Consider the following 14,963-nt stretch of genomic DNA (forward strand, 5'->3'; position numbering starts at 1 on the left):
TCTAAACACCTCTATAGCATTTATTAATGAATCGAAATATGTTTAGAGAAAGATAGATTTACTTTTCTGCTTGTTGCTAGATATGTTTTGATACTAGGGAGATCGACCTTGTTCGCAAGATCGATTTATCCGGCCAACACCTCCCTCGCATAAAAAAATTTCTTATATACATCCCCAATTGATGTAAGATGAATGTGGGGGCTTGCAGGGCTGAAAAATGATACAAAGGGATGGTCGATAGGACATACTTCACCAGGGTTGTCCTATCTGCATGGTTGAGCTAGACACCTCACCAATTCACTATTTTTGTTATAATTTTATCTATAACTTTTTCCTAGGCATATGGAGCAACCCGTCTTAGGAAGATAGGAACCCCTAAATAATTAAAGTCTTTCAAATCCCTCACTACTCTGAACCCAAATATTTCTTCTATTTTTTTCTCTTTTTGGATGGAGATGGTCCAGTTGTAGATATGACTCTTGCTATCATTGATGGCCCCTCCTGAAGCACTAAGGAATCGATCGAGGTTTCCTTTGAATCGTCGAGTAATTACAACAGAGGCTCCTCCCATCATGATTGTGTCATCCACGAACTAACCATGGTTATACTTCTAATTCCTTCATTATATTTGATCCTTAGAAGGAGGAGAGACACTCTATCTTGTTCAAATTTTTGACTCAAAACATCATCCATGATAATATATAGAAAGGTGGAGTGGGATAAACCTTGGTGCAACCCTCTAGAGCCTTTGAATAAGCTAGCCACATGACCATTGACCAATGGTGCAATCCAAGGGATGGAGATACAAAGGCCTATCCATCTGATGAATATTTCATCCACCCCATTTTCCTGAGAGCCTTCAATAGGAAGTCGTGCCTGACTCTATCGGAAGTGTTTGCCATGTCCAAATTTCTTATTCCTTTGAGCAACCAATTTTTCCATGCTAATGTTGTAGGGTCAAGTGAGGGGCTGGTGAACGAGGTTAGCATGGTAGAAGCGACATGGAGGATTCAAGATAGGAAGTGGTTGTATACCCCAACCCAACTAATCCTTGTAGCATTGATGAGGTTGATACTAGTTACGAAATATTTGGAAGATGATTTTATCATCTCACTAGGCTCATGGAATAACTAAGAAATGATCATCACTATAACACGAATATGGTAATATCTTTCATGAACTAAAATGATAATGATAGTTGAGCATCATTGGTTTATTGGGTTTAAGAAAAGTACGAGATTACATTTCTTTTTATTTTAGTGAAGTTGATTTTATGCTTTATAATAATCAAAAGAAAAAGTATCTCCCCTTATGGAATCTACACCCCAAAGCACGGCTATATTTCCCTTGTGGCTAAAAGATTCGTAGTTGAATAGAAATGGTGGTGGGAAGCATTTTGGAAATCCAAGTTTCTTGCTAAATAAAAATTGCTAATGTGGTGTCTAGTGACGAAGAATCTACTCACTTGGAATGTCCTAGAAAGAGGATTTATGATTGGGCAGGGACGATGTTCCTTATGTAGAAACGATGATGAAAACACACTACATTTTTTCATGCCATGCGCTTTCTATCAACAATTTTGTAATTAATGTAGAATTTCTCTAGGTCACTCGGGTCCATAGGAAGGTGTGGATTTGGAGGAATCCTAGAAAGAATGACTCTCAAACCCTAGTAGATGTGCTATCAAAGCACTTCCCCTAACCATATGTTGGGGAGTGTGGCTATCCAGAAGCAAGGCCATTTTTCAAGACGATCGCTTAGTTCCTGAACACATTGCAGTTGAAGTCCTTGCTACCTTAAGTCATTTATGAATGATCAAAATATTTACCAGTGAACATAAGAGGTGGTAGTAGATCTAGGCTACACCAATCACCCCTAATCTATTCTTTGTCTTCTGCTAGACTTCTCAATTCCTCAGTTGTGGTCCAAACCTTTCTAACCATGGAAACAGTGTTTGCCTCTCATTTTTTATTCCTTTTCTTAATCTACTTTAGTCGTGGTTTACGACCCATGGCTACTATCTTTCTTCTGTCTTATAGTTACTTTCCCTATTTCAAGAGATTTTTTTCCATATCACCACCCAAAAAATATGGTTTTCAATATGTACCCTATAAAACACTATCATGCTCGACAAAACAAAAAAAACTATAAACTAATAAACTTTTTCAAAATCCTAAACACTCTTTCCAATAAACCCACATACACCTTTGTTTTTTTATATCTAAAACAAAAATAAATATTTTTTTTCCTTCAAATAAACCTCCAAACACATTAACCTTTATAATAAAACCTTTCGACTAAACCTTAAACACCTTTTAAAGACTTGCCAATTTTTTAAATCTTATTAAAAGGACTCCTCTAAAGAAAAATATGATGAAAGGACTCGCTTGATGAGAAGACATCCTTTTTCATAAAAGACTTCTTAATATCTCTTTGAAAAAAGCTTTCAAATATATTGTTTTTTAAATCTTTGATGTTGTGACGGTGTGGGATATGATAATAAAACAATTCCACTACGACTCTACTCCCAATGGACAGCAGTGGGTCCGGCGGTAAACTTACAGCGACTACGACTCTCTGTTATCTCTCACAAACAGTGTGGCTTTCCACGTTATTAAATTGATAGATAGATAGGGTAATGATTGATAGATTTGAATGAGATGATAGATAGGGTAATGAACAATAGATTCGAATGAGATTGGAAAGTGTTTGCAGTTTCCAAATCACAAGCGACAGACAGATTTGAATCAATGAACATGTGAGATATAATGTATGATTAATAATAGTATTGAGTTTCATAGACTCTCTGAACGTTATGTTGTGTTTTGCATAGGAAAGTTGCACCTAACAGGTGAGATATAATGTATGATTAATAACAGTATTGAGTTTCATAGACTCTTTGCACGTTATGTTGTGTTTTGCATAGGAAAGTTGCACCTAACAGGTGAGATATAATGTATGATTAATAACAGTATTGAGTTTCATAGACTCTCTGCACGTTATGTTGTGTTTTGCATAGGAAAGTTGCACCTGGAAAAGTTTAAGTTGACAAAACCTGAGGATGAGGAGCAAGTGCAGGTTTTGTCAACAAAATTTTTCCAAATCACAAGCGACAGATATTGAAAGAAAAAGGAATCAATCAACTATTTTCTGTACACGTGGTTGATTTGAATCAATCAAATGTTTTCTTTACACGTGCTCGATCTGAATCAATCAACAGGTGATGATACTGATTTGAATCGATCAACATGTATGATTAATAATAGTACTCAGTTTCATAGCCTAATTAAATTAAATTTTGTGGTGGTTATAGTTTTTTATTATAATTATATTTTTTACTCTAAAGGTTCATTCTCTTTCTCCAGTATGACGGGTATGTTATCCATTATTAAAATTGAAATTTTATTTAAATTAATTAAAAAAAATTGACATCCAAACAAATAATTATACAAAACATTTAAATAATATAAATTCATTAACAAATAATTATACAAAACATTTAAATAATATAAATTCATTAAAAAAAAATCAATATTTTTTTAATATATTAATATTAGAGGAGTAAACATCATCCAAGAATTTAAGAATCAATATTTTTTTAATATATTAATATTAGATGAGTAATCATCATCCAAGAATTTAAGAGATGAAGAATGTTAACAAGAATCCGTTGAATTCAACTCGGAGTGAAATAACGTACAGGCTAATGATTTATAAATTTGAATGAGATGTTATTAAATTTGTGTTTAGATTAATGTATGTTGTGTTTTGCATAACTTTTCTCATACAGATAAAAGGAAAACGACCAATTGAGGAGGAAGTTGAAGCTGCCGCTGATTTGGAAATGGTTTGTCGCCAAAACCTCCAGAGTGCAGGTTTTGGCAACAAAATTTTTCCATATCACAAGCGCTTGGACGACACATCAGCCATGATTGCTCCCATGAATGATATTCTTGCAGGTATGATTAATAATAGTCTTGACCTGCGTAGGCTAATTATTAGTTTTCATATGAAATATGAAATAAAATCCTTACAAATCTCTGTTTAGAGTATCTACTTTAATCTAGGATGTATTTCGTTTAACCTATGATGTATTTTGCATATTTAAACTCATGTAGATAAAAGGAAGCGCCGGATTGATGATGAAGTTGCCACAGCAAAACCTTACCGATGCAGGTTTTCTCAATAAAATATTTCCAAATAACAAGCGCTTGGAGGACACATGAATCCCATGAATGATATTTTTGCAGTTGAATTTACCAAAGAATTCAAACGTTTCTAGCAATTGTAGTCTATGTGAATGCATGTATTGCAGAAGAATATAAAGAATGCAGGGAATCCAAAAGATTAAGATGAATATGTGCATGCCTAAGGTTTTGATTCTAATATAATAAGATCTCACTTTCAATCAAGATTCATCTTAATCTGGAAGCGTATATTTCTCTCATAATGAGCATGCAGAAAGACAAGACGAGTTGTTGGATCATGCACGCAACCTTCTACAGTGAAAAGGAAACCCATCGTTGTCATCATGACCTCTTGAATGGGTGCTTCATATCAATCAGGCAGCCTCAAGAATTGCAATCATGTTGATCATAAATATTTTTTGTGCATTTAATGTATAGTGCTACATGGAGCGCTCAAGTATTACTATCTGGGAGTAGCAAGAAAAGTTACTTTAAGAAATCAAAGTTGTACTCAGACAATCTAGTCTTTTTTATAAAAAAAATTATTTATTCATTATTTTTAGTATTTTTTTATTAAAAAATATATACTTTTCCCTAAAATTCTGATAATAAATTATTTAACTATTTTAAATTTATAGAATTATAAAAGTTTAAAATAATGACCAGGAAAAAAAGATTAATTATGCTGAGGTGTCTTTTATACTCATAGTTAGTTTAAAAGATGTGTAATTCTCTCCATGTTCAACTTTGACACTTGAAAAATGACTGAAATGGATATACATATTTAGTAAGTTTTAATTAAAAACATTATAAAACATGAAGAATCCGATTATCACTTCACTGCAATCCATTGTCACTCTACTTTCTCTATTCATTGTTAATAGTACAACCCCTCACTATAAAGGGGACATGGGAACAATATTTTGTGTTCACTCTCAAAGCCAGAAATAAAATATTTCAATGTCTATCTTAACTAACATAATTTTAAATTAACTTGAGAGAGACTAAAAGACAACTGTCATAGTAACCTTTAAAATATTTCAAACACTTAAATATAAATTGTTTGAACATTATATATATATATATATATATATATATATATATATATATATATATATATATATATATATATATATATATATATACCTTTTCCCACTTTTTAGAGACAAATAAGTTTTTTAATGTTGATATGCTTAAGACTAAACATGCGTGGAAAAATAAGAGAACCAAAGGAACTATAATCGCATGACAAATTGATAAGTTTCTAGTAGTTGAATCTTTGTTGGAAAGAATCTCTCTTTGGATAGTGGGTTGGAGTGGGTGATAGTTAGCATCATCACCCTATTTTCCTTCAACTTAAAAGGGGAATAAAAAAGCTAAGATCCCTTGAACTTAAATTCAATATGGTTTGGATCAAGAATTAATCTTTCCATAATATTTTAGTGGAGCACTCAATCCCCTACAATCTTGAAATGGAAGGTTTTCTCTCATCTCAATTCTTGGATGATCTCAAGAGACTCAATAGGGTAATTGTCGAATGGTCTAAAGGAAAAATTTAAAGGAACAAGGAGGCCTTGCACAAGGTGGAGTAAGACTTGGAGCAATTAGAAGATCTGAATGGGGAGGGCTATGTGTTGGTAGAAGCTAAACAAAGAATCATTCAACTAGAAGTTATTAGGAAAATAATTTTGAAGAAAAATAAGTAGTCATAGAGGCTAGAAAGAAAAGATATTTGGCTAAAGTGCAGGGATGAAAACTCAAAATTTTCCCAATTTATTGCAAAGGGTCACTGGGTAGTCAACACTATTTGGGCTTTAAAACATTTGAATGGAGATGAGGCCTTAAATTTAGAAGCCCTAACTAGGTTAGGATTTAATATTTTTATCTCCGTTTTTAAGGCTCTGTGGGAGGCTTCTTTAGCTAAGGTGACAAACATGGTCAGTCACTTACCCTAATTCAAAGATAATCATTCCAACCAATCTCTCATTGAATCGGCCCTAGAGGAAGAATTGCAAAAAGTCTTTCATAATTTTCAATGGGATGAAAGTTCAAGTCCTGGTGGTTGGTCAATTGAATTTTCTCCAATTTATTTTATATACTAGGGGTCGATCTTCTAAATGTGGTAGAGGATTATAGATTATCTAGAAGGATGTATGGCACTTTCAATTACATGTTTATTTCTATTATTCCAAAGATTGGCTACCATTGCGCTTTTGATGAATTTGGAACTATTTCTTTATGCAACAACATTTACAAAATCATTGAAAAATACACTGAAGTCAGTTCTCTCTCATAATATTTCAAAGGAACACTTTTCTTTCTTGGAAGGAAGTATGATACATGAGGTCATTGGGGTTATAGACCAGGTTACAGACAAGGGCGTCTACAATTTAGAAACTAAGAAGGTAAAAGGAATGGTGCTCGAAATTGACCCGTCCAAGGCATATGAAAGGGTCAGTTTGATCTATATTATAATGTCACTGAGCACTTGGGTTTTGAAGTAATCTTTATAAATTCGGTAATCTGATGTATAACATCTTACTTTTGTGGTGCTTATCAATGGACTAGATTCTTCCTTCTTTCGTGTAGAAAGACAATTTTTCTAAGGATGTTCCTTTTTCCCTTATTATTTCTTTAAGTAGTAGAAGGTTTAATTAGACTCTTCGTTGAGGCCAAAAGGAGGGCGCGATCTAAAAGGATCTATAGTGGTAGGTGATTTGACCATTACACATGTTTTTTTTATCAATGAAAGTTTGTTGTTCATTGATGGGCCCAAAAGGGATTTTATATCTATCAAAGTAGCTTTGTCAATATTTGAGAATGATACATATATGATGATTAATATTCATAAATCAACTTTGTCTAAAATTCTTTAGATAGGGAGGAGTTTATAAATAAAAAAAAATGCGTTCCTTCCATTAAAATATCTTTGGTCGACTCAAATATTTGGTTTTTCACCTAATTTGCATTGCCTACAAAAAGGATGATTGGTTTAATGAAGTATCCAGATGTCACATGCACAAACTCGCTACCATCCTAGAGGAGGTCTTGTAGTTGAAGATAAGTGTTAGTCATATTTCTTACTGTCATATTTTTAGGGAGAGGAATACCATTGTTGATGACCTTTCCAAAATGAGTGCATAGTTGGAATTGGGCTTATGGAAGATCTCATAATATGTCGTTGAAACATTTTATGAGTTCTACCATAGGAATTTCATAGAAGGCCTATAGGTGGAATATGCACACAATTCAGGAATCATCTTTGTACACACTATTCTTTATGACACTTACGTTAGATCTTCTATCCTAGATGAAATGAGCCTATCCTGTTAATGTTTTTATTTTTATTCTTTTATGCTATAAAACAACGATGTTGAACTGAAAGAGGCCTCATAGGCCCACTTTTTGTATTATTTTTTGATGGATAGCTATTAAAAACAACAATTTTTTAATGCACTCTATTGCAATTACAAAATGTAATTTTCAAACTTTTTAATTAAAATTATAATTTTTCCTTGAGGAAAAGGAGAGAGGGATACGATTTGTGTGTGTGTGTGTGTATATGAAAAAATATGGAATATTTCATTTGTCATTTGTGGTTAAAACGCACGTTCAAACCGATGACTCAGATTATTCCCGCCAAGATCTACGGCGAAGGGATAATCCCCCCCCGCACTCTCGACGGTTAACACAAGGGGGGGGGAATGATTTCCGCCCAAACCACTTGGAGTGATGTGGCAGATATTGGAGCATTTCACGGGGTCCCCTCCTGAAACCACTTACCACCTACACTCGCCACCCCCCCCCCACAAAATACTGATATCTCCAGTCAACTATTCATTGCCTCCACCTGCACTCCTGCTTCTTGTTTTCTCATCCGCCACTCCACTCCCGCCATATTTCCTACCACGTCACTACCTCGACATCGACTAGCTGTTCAATGTTCAAATATTTACTACCAAATCCAATATTAAACGTTGTTTCATTTAAAGCTCCCGATATTTATCCGTTTTCTCAATAAATTGTCCCCGCTCCATAAGGTTAACTTTTCCGTTATGCAACCTATCAAACTTCAATAAAAACCTATCGAAGCCTACGATTCACTCCTTTCACCACACCATTGATTCTGAAGATTGAAGATCGAGCTGCCACCAAATGTCAACATTCTACAACAATTTTTCCTTTGTGAAGTCAACCAAATTTCACTCGGGTAACCTTGTTCTTTAGATTTCTCTTGATCAAGCTTTCTATGATACTCTTTTTCTGCCTTCCTATTGTTCCATTTCCAAAATGTCCACACACAAAGAAAAGGGGAAAGTTTCAGAGGAAAATCCCATGATTCCCCCTATCCCAGATTTAGATAAGTACCCTCTGACTGACACCAAGTTTAAAATTGTCTAGAATGAGTGTGAATTCGACCTTTACGAACTTCACAACTAGGAAAAGAAAAATTTCCTCGACAAAAGTGATGATCTGAACATTTAGGAATTCCTTCTCCCTAAGCTTATTTTCCCCCAAACTCACTTTTTCCCTGAATTCTCCACTTTGTGCCATCTTCAATACCTTCCAAGCCAAAAAACTGTTATTTCCAAAAATAACGAAGTCATCTTCTCCATTTACCTTGAAATTATTTACCAGGCCCTGCAACTTGAATACCAAGCCTCTAATCATCCTTTATAAGTTAATGTATTGATGGAATTATAAAAAAATATGACTTTCCCTCAAAGAGCGCAAATCTTCAAATGTTTCCTTCCCCAAAATGTTGAATTACCCCAGACCAATCCGCCATACCCAGTCTCAATCTTCACAGAAATGTTTAAAAAACTAGTTTCTATGGTAACCTGACTGCTTGAGTATTATAATGATAAATGGGTAGATGAAATAGTGTGGGATTTTTGTCAATTTTCCTAGTTGGCAAAAATCCATCCATTATATTCAATTATAGTCAATTTTTGTCCAATACAATGCATGATAAATTTGTAAATTTCAAAGCCAAAGGTGTTTTCAAATATCAATCGATATTGGTTTATCTTATGTTATTTCATCATTCAAACAAGTTAAAATTTCCTTTATGGAAGACAATCAATGAGGGAAATCCATTGTCAATGATTCACTCAACTTCTCTGGTTAGAAATAAGAGAGAGGAGTATATTTACACTATTTTTTTGATAATTTTCTACATACCTCATTATGCTTGCTTTCGAGTGATGTGATCTCGAGGATTTAATGAGAGATAAAGAATTTTTTGCACTTGTAGGAGCAATCAAAAGTTTGAGATTGGTATTTATACTAGAATTATACTAAAATTAGAATATATGGATCAAAGTTACTTCCTCACAAGCTACTAATGTTTGTACCAGTCAGAATATTTGCATTAGAATACACTATACAAATGCTGAACATGGATGAGATGCAAGTTGTTTCCTACAAAACGAAATAATAGTTCGAGCTAAAGGCTCATATAAGTCCTTATATTATCAACACCATGGTTGTAGCAAAGGAGGTGGAAGCTATTTTAAGTCAAATGAAATTTAAGCGTAGTTTCTCTTTGTCTTATGATTTTCTAGGCATCATTTCAAAACCTAGATTGAAACAAAAGACTAATTCCTATACACATACACCAAGGCCAAAACTGAAAAATATTCTAACCAAGAGGGATGGAAAAAGGGAACAATTGATTACAGTAAGCTGAAGAACAATTGATTAGTCAATCATCCATGCAGACGCCTATTCCCAAGAAAAAGAAGGTCAAAAGGGAGAGAGAGGCCACATCCCCTATGGACTCTGAAACACAAGGTGCACAATTTCTTATTTTTAAAAGAAGAAAGAAAAACCCAAAAAATACTAAAAAATCAAACCCTCAAGCTAATCCTCGGGTGATTACTATCCATGATGAATCTCTAGAAGAAAGGGGTACACAACAGCCACCCATAGTATTCTTGATAGGAACTTCTAGCACTCCTTCTCAAGAAGAAGAAAAAATTTAGTCACCTACTGTGGAAACAACAGTTTAGTCTCCATTATCATCTAGTTCTCAAATTTCAACTCAGTAGAGTATATTTTCAAGGTACAAAGAACATCAAGCTCATTCAACAAATTCAGAAATTAGAGGACCAGTCCTTTACCATCCAAATGTTGGCTGAGGCCAAAAATAATATTTGGCATAATATAAATAACAAATATGTGGCTCTCAATTGAAATAAATTTTTAGTAGGAAGAACTCATGCAAAGAGTTAAGAAAAGAATACAAAATACTAAAGAAGATTTGGGGCACAGACCAAAAGAGGCACAAAGGATTATTGAGCTGTTAAACTCCAAGACCAAGGATGGATTAGAGGACCTAAACATTCTAGACATGACAACAACAATAATGGAGGTTAAAACAATTTTAACAAAAAATAATTTGATGATACAACAACAGAACAAATGTAAAAATCTCGAGTTTCAAGTTAGAAGATTCAACAAAATTCCACATTACTGCAAGAAAAGGGTCTACCCACTTTGAGGAATTCTAATGGAAAATTGATTCCATTAGAAAACTACTAGGAACAACTATGTAACACACTTGTTGATGCTTCAAATTTTTCAAAGGAAAAAAGAGTCATAAATGGAGAAGCATTTATAGAAGGCCTACATTTTTATTTAAATATTCAACATGAGATTCATCACATTTTTGTCAACAAGCCAACTTTTGAAATTTACACCGAAGTGGATGAAAGTTTCGGAAACATGATAAACTTTTCTATCCAAAATGAAGAAATGTGGGACCAGTTGCTGGAGTTGATTGAGTAAGTACAACTAAAGCCCTGAAAATTCAGTAGCAGAGAGACAATGTTTGTAGCAAAATAACCATAGTTAGCACGAGATTCCTTCAAAGCCTCAACAATGCAACAAATTTTAGCAGACTTATCTTCTTCTTCTATATCTAAAATTTATATGTCTTTAACATATATTATTTTGTAAATCTATTTATTTTGAAGTGTGATCTAAGATGTAAAAGGTTTATATAAATACTTAGTAAAAGGACTTAGAGAATGTTGGAACTTGTATGAAGAAAGGGGTTATATTTTTATAATTTGTGCATGTACTGAAGGGATCATTTTCCAATAATACAACGAGCCTTATTCTAGGATTCTCGTGTCAAATAATTGGTGATGTGCTTTTCTCATGTGAATTTGTTTAATCCCTCAGTTTTCATATGTTTTCTCTATTTAGTGTATCAAGAAAATTAAGAGTTGAACCTGCTTACATGTACTCTTCTCTATATTGTGAAAAATATTAATGTTTTCTTTCTGATATTAAGGATAGAATTCATCTCATCATGCTCTATATTTAATTGAACCTAAATCATTTTCATCTTTCCACTCCACAGATATTTTATAAGATCCAAAACTTTTCCTATCCTTCCCTGTTACAACTACTCTGTTATTTTGTTACTGGTCACCCAAAGTTTCGTTACTCCATGCCAAATGGTCTTTTCCTACAATTTTCAACCAAATATTTGAATACTAACCTCATATTTCAATAACTAGTCTAATATCTTGAAACAGAAATATAAATAAAAAAGAGAGATACCTCTCTGAAGGTGGAAGGGATAGATCCCAACTTTGCAAGTGGTTTTGTGGTTCCCACTAGGTTCCTCTCCATAACCTTGGGAAATTACAAAGTGATAACATTCTGGCAACCATAGTGGATACTTGATCTAGATTTTTCCCGGTGAATCTCGGTTTTCAAGCATCAATACTTTCCCTGTAAGTGACATTGAAAAAGAAATTAAAGGTTGAATTATTCACTCAAAATCTGTGAATACCACTACCTTGTGAATACCACCATACTATCAATAATCCATTTAGAAGATCTGGCTCCTAGAAATATCTACCCTAGATCCCATCTAGATCCTAACCCACCTGAAATTGTAAACAATCCTGAGAAACTTATTAGGAAAAAGAGTTTTATTGAGAGTCAAGAAAGCAATAATCCATTGCCCAAATTTAGTTCTCTCTCTGAAAGTTTCGTAACTGTAGAGGATATCAAATTTGACATACGTTTTGAGCACAAACTTTTCCGTACCAAGTAAGAAAGCTTTGTTCCTGAGACAATTTTTTAAGAAAAGATGTTGAAACCTTATATATCAACACATCAACCTGTCATTCTAGACTCTGATGAAGATGTTATAAAATAGTTTAATAAACTTGAATAATTGGTGACTTAATTAAATCAGGTTGCTCAAAAAACATTTACTGATCAATTAATTGTCTCTTTTTCTTCCGCCTCATCGCCAACACTGCTAGTGGTTTCTCTCATTACCACTGTCCCTATTTCATCTATTGTCCTTACAACTAATATATCAACTCAGAAGAGTATAATCACAACTTCTTTACCACCCTCAATATCCATATCTATAGTTTCATCTTCTTCACACTCCCATTTACCAATCATGGCATCTCATCATGGCCCCCTTGTCTTTTGTTATGTACCTAGGGGGGATAATATGGGGTACCAAGGGAGGTACCCAAGGTAATAATGTAATAATGGGATGGGCCATAGTAATAAATAAGTTGGTTAACCCATGTCATGTAAGGGACCACAAGTAGTTAATAATAATGTAAGGGGCCCATGGTATTAGTTGATGGTATGAGGAAACCATGGTAATGATACATGGTATTGTATGTATGAGGCCTATATAAAGGCTAGAGACTCCACATGGAGGATATGAAGATGAAGATGAAGAGAAGTATTCTTGTATGAACAGGCATATGGCTTGTGGAGTGTTCTCCTTCCTTAAGGAGTGAATGTATGGTGTTGCCCTACCTTAAGGGTTTGATAATAAAGAATCATTTCTATCTATTTTGATCTTGTTCTTTCTTGGGTTTATTTCTGTTATCATATATCTTTTGGATCAGATCTACAACAATTGGTATCAGAGCTACAACAAGTGGTATCAGAGCTATAACAAGTGGTATCAGAGCTATAACAAGTGGTATCAGAGCTACAACAAGTTGTTATAGCTCTGATACCACTTGTTATAGCTCTGATACCAATTGTTGTAGATCTAACCGAGAAATATATGAGAATAGAAATAGACCCAAGAATAATAAGATTGAATATAGATAGAAAAGATTCTTTATTATCAAACCCTTAAGGTAGGGCAACACCATACATTCACTCCTTAAGGAAGGAGAACACTCCACAAGCCATATGCTTGTTCATACAAGAATACTTCTCTTCATCTTCATCTTCATATCCTCCATGTGGAGTCTCTAGCCTTTATATAGGCCTCATACATACAATACCATGTATCATTACCATGATTTCCTCATACCATCAACTAATACCATGGGCCCCTTACATTATTATTAACTACTTGTGGTCCCTTACATGACATGGGTTAACCAACTTATTTATTACTATGGCCCATCCCATTATTACATTATTACCTTGGGTACCTCCCTTGGTACCCCATATTATCCCCCCTAGGTACATAACATCTTTCCTGGATAACTTCATGCCATGCCATAGGATTATCAGATCCGTATACCTCAACTTGATAGCATGTGGCCAATCACAACACAAAAACACATAGACATAATGAATGATTATTTATATTTGCAAGAAGTTGACGAAGATGATGTGAACATGAGACTCTTTACAAAAAGTTTGATAGGAGAAGTTAGGAAATGGTTCAACGTATTGGCAAAAGCTACTTTTGCAAATCTCCCACAATTTCACCAAATTTTCATCACACGATGGGAAGTAAAAGCGAATCCTCTCCAATTATTGGCTACATATGAGAGTATGAAGATAACTTTTGGTGAAATAGTTCAAGATTACTATACTAGGTTCAATAACATTTACAATTCTATTCCAGTTGCAATACTACCTCTGTTTGGGTTATATCTGATCAAATTTCCAGACGGTTTTGATGCATATATGTCTTATCAGTTGAGGGAGAGAAATCTTGCTACCCTAGAGGAAATGCAAATAAATGATGTTTGTGTGCAACAAAATTTATTGGAAAAGAGAACATGGTTAAAGGCTGAGAGAAGAGCTGCGATCAAAGAAAAACCTTCTTCTTCTTCATCAAATGCAAAGATGAAGACCTTAGTTAAAAACATGGGAATAATGATGGAAAGAATAAGTTTAATTGATAGTGATCCACCAAGGGAAACTCAAGGGGGTCCTCAAATCAGAAATTCTAATTTTAGGAGAAACCCACCGCAAATTAAACAAAGAAAACAAGGAGGCCCAACTAATCAACAACAAATTGGACCTCCATTCCAAGAGAATTATGTGGATGATGAAGCTGAAATATTAGAGGATCCTGAAGAAAATCAAATAAACTTATTTGGGGAGGGATAAATAGACAATATTTTATTGACTAAGGAGAAGCAAGATCTATTTTTGTTATCACAACCCAAAGTCATCCTTGTAGATCCAGATGATTATAAAAATGGATACCGAAATTCAATCATGGAGGTGCACAAAAAGTACAATTTGAGAAGTAAGAAGACTATTTTAAACTGTCCCAAGAAGATTCATAGTGACGCTGCTTCGACCAACCAGGCAAAGGATGATTATTAAAGGGATACTTCTCAAAAATAGGATGTAAGTATAAAAAAAGTAGATAAACCTCAAACATCTTTGAGTATTGAAAACTAATTAGCGAAGGTAAAAAAATTTACGGCTCTGACATAATTGATTAACAATAATTCATATAGATCTCAAGTCATGAAAACACTAAAGATAGGGGAAGGAACAGACACAGTCAACTTAATT

This window comes from Pinus tabuliformis, chromosome 8, assembly GCF_031772625.1.
Source record: "Pinus tabuliformis cultivar Carrire ecotype Pingquan chromosome 8, CPIR1, whole genome shotgun sequence".
NCBI lineage: Eukaryota > Viridiplantae > Streptophyta > Pinopsida > Pinales > Pinaceae > Pinus > Pinus tabuliformis.